We start from the raw sequence: 3,402 nt of genomic DNA on the forward strand, positions 1-3,402 counted from the left end.
AAAAAAAAAAAAAAAAAAAAAAAAAAAAAAAAAAAAAAAAAAAAAATACTGCACTTGAGAATTGACTTCCCATCCATCTCTTTTATTCTTGCACTTATTTTATAGCCAACATATTCTCTTTCAGCCCATGATTACTTATTTTAAATTGTCTTCCAGTCCCGGGACTCTGTCTCTCTTCCCCAGCTCCCCCTCTTCTCTCAGGCCTCCCAAATGATACAGTCTGTGCCGTCAGCCGCTGTTGTCTATTAGAGCCCAGAAATACTTCTTGTTTTCAGCCAGCCTTGGGGAGAGGAAATGAGGAGAAGGGAAAATGTCTTCCCCCAGAAGTCCATCTGAAAACAAGTGAGGCTCCACTGACCCCTCACTGCCGGTCTGAGGCTCTGCAGATAAGCCCCATAAAATACTGCAGAAGGCAAAGTTGCCAACAAGCGCAGCACACAGAGATGATGTAGTCAGAGGCAGGAATCGATCTCAAGGCGTGAATCACTGACCCTAGCCCACACTCGCCCTCCCTAAATTCTGAGTCCGTGTTAACTAAAGATTGCATTTCCATTGTTACAGCTCAGACGGCAATTCCTAATTCTGTTGAGTTTGATATCTCTTACCCAGCACCCATTTGGGAAGGCTTTTTGTTTAATCTTCTAAACGTCTGAAGCACAATTCCAAATATTTCCAAGTTAAACTCCTCTTCCATTCACAATAAACCCCAGCAAGAATCTGACCAAAGAAAAGGTAAAGCATACATTCCCTTCCTTCTCTGGATTGAAACAGCGATATTTGAATCACCCAGGAGGTATATCATAACAAATTGTCTCAATATCAATTGTCTCTGTGCAAAGGTCAGGTAAAGTCCCAAAGATCTAAGTCTGGGATAAAAGGGATGAGCACATTTCTCAACAGAAGGGAAGGAGGCTGGTTTCAGTGATTTTCTCACTAAATGTGGAATTCCCCAACAAATTCACATATTAAAAGTAATAAAGTTGTGAATCCTCCACTCAAACAAAGGCTCAGGGACCACGATTCCAAACATCCACACTTAACTAAGCGCTCATCAAAACTCCTTTTTGAATCTAGAAATCTAATTTCTTTAATGGTCACATCACTTATGTGTCTTAGAAAGTGTTTTCTACTGAGCTCAATCAACTGACAGCCTGGGACTGTGCCTCATATCCTCCCCATGCAGCAGTGTTTACATGGAAGTATGAACCCAAATGAGGATGAATTCCAGAACCAGTAAGTTTATTCCTGGAGCTTAATTTTAAAAATACAATCTCTATTTTCGCTTTCCAGTTTCACTGGAAGAACTGATATTTTAAAACTTCTAATAAAATAATAATTATGCAGGTAAAATATCAGTTATTCTAGATTCTAGGAACTAGACTTCTAATTAACTGAGACACGATTCTAATGCGGAATCCCAGGGCAAAGTCCTGTACTTTTAAAGGTAGCATGCTAATTTGAATTTTAAGTGGATGTTGAATATTAACCCTGATATTGTCCTAGATAGTGAGTTTCTCAACTTCAGCACTATTGACATTTGGGTTGGGTAATTCTTTGTTGTTAGGGGCTGTCCTGTGTGCTGTGGGATGTTTAGCAGCAATGCTTGCCTCTGCCCACTGGATGCCAACCGCAACCCTCCTCTCCCCAGTGTGACAACCAAAAATGTCTCTGGACATGACCAAATGTCTCTTGGGGGGGCAAAACTGAACCCATTTGGGAACCACTACTCTGATCAATGGGAAAATTCATTTATGAGATGTTTTTATTCCACTTAAAAGGGAGCTAACACAAAGTCAGAATGCTTTTCTGAACATAGAGTAAAATAAATAAAATTAATGATGTATTTCCATCCACATGATGGAACATTAAACAATCACTTAAAAACATATTTGTTAAGACACTATAGGCATGAGAGAAGAGTAGAACATGGAATTATATGTGCCCTATGTAGATTCGGTAAGATATAGATTTGAAACTATATAAAGTATTTTAAAAGGAAAAACACAAAAATGAAAATCATAGCTCTCTGTGGGTGGTAGGACAATGCCGTCTATATTTTCTTATCTAAATTTTTCTGTTTTCTCCAATCATCTACCATGAGCACGTATTTTTATAATTTCAAAATCAGACACAGAAAAAGGACAAAGAATATTGTATTATACAGCACATGAACAAGAAAGCTGCAACACGCTGCCATCCTGTATTCCTAATTCAATTTTCTCCCACACCCTGAAGGAAGCAAAGCAATTCCTTTCCTACTCATCTGATCCTTTTCCCCATTAAACCCTCGCATCTGCTTCCCTCTGCAGTCTTAACTATCTAAGGCCAGGATTCATGACATTGTTTATTTTATTTTATACCTTGCTTCTCAACCTGGGTGGACTCATGCATCCTTTCATTCATGCAGTTCTCTGGTACTGTACGAGGTACTGGGAATTCAGTCGGGGAACAAGGCAGGTTGAGCCCCTACTCCAGTGGAAGACAGACAGTGAATCAGTACACCAACACACAGACGACATCATTCTAGTCATTCTAGAGAGTAGTAGGGGCTGTGAAGGCAAGAAAGAGACTATGGGAGACAGCACTACTTTAGCCTGGGTGGTCAGGGAAGGCCCCTCTGAGGAGGTGACATTTGAGCTGAGAGCTAAAGAACAAAAGGAAGCTGGGTGCAATGGCTCATTCCTGTAAATCCCACATCTGGGGGGCCGAGGCAGGCTGATAGCTTGAGCCCAGGAGTTGGAGACCAGCCTGGTGAAATTCCATCTCTACAAAAAATACAAAAATCAATCAGGGGTGATGGTGTGTGCCTGTAGTCCTACCTACTTGGGAGGCTGAGATACGAGGATTGTTTGAGCCTGGGAGGTCGAGGCTGGAGTGAGCCAAGCTGTGATTGTGCCACTGTATTCAAGCCTGGATGACAGAACAAGACCTTGTCTCAGAAAAGACAGGCAGAGTGAGAGAGAGAGAGAGAGGGAGAGAGAGAATCATGAGGAAACTGAGAAGACCTGGGGGCAGTTTTCCATGTTTGATTTTTTTAAGTTCAAATGTACAGAACAAGCATGGCACAGTCAGAGAGGAGAAGAAAGGCCATCAAAGCTGGAGATTTGCAAGAAAAGCTGGGGGCATCTTCCCAGGTTGGGAAGATGCATGGTCCTGATGCCGCCAGGCTCAGGTCTGCCCACACAGGGAGGTGGCAGCAGCTAATCAGAACCCTTAGGGCCAAGGCACTGGAATTTGCATTTTACAACAAGCTTCCAAGGTGATATTGATGCACTGGAAATTTAGAGGACCATAGTTCCAGAGTATTCCCTTACTCCAACATTCTGGGGGTGGCTGGAACAGAGGTGATGAGTGAACTAACTCTGTGGTCCACATGCCAGCAGTGGCAGCAGCACCAACAGC

The sequence above is a fragment of the Sapajus apella genome, unplaced genomic scaffold (assembly GCF_009761245.1).
Source record: "Sapajus apella isolate SASKATOON/1434 unplaced genomic scaffold, GSC_monkey_1.0 scaffold90, whole genome shotgun sequence".
NCBI lineage: Eukaryota > Metazoa > Chordata > Mammalia > Primates > Cebidae > Sapajus > Sapajus apella.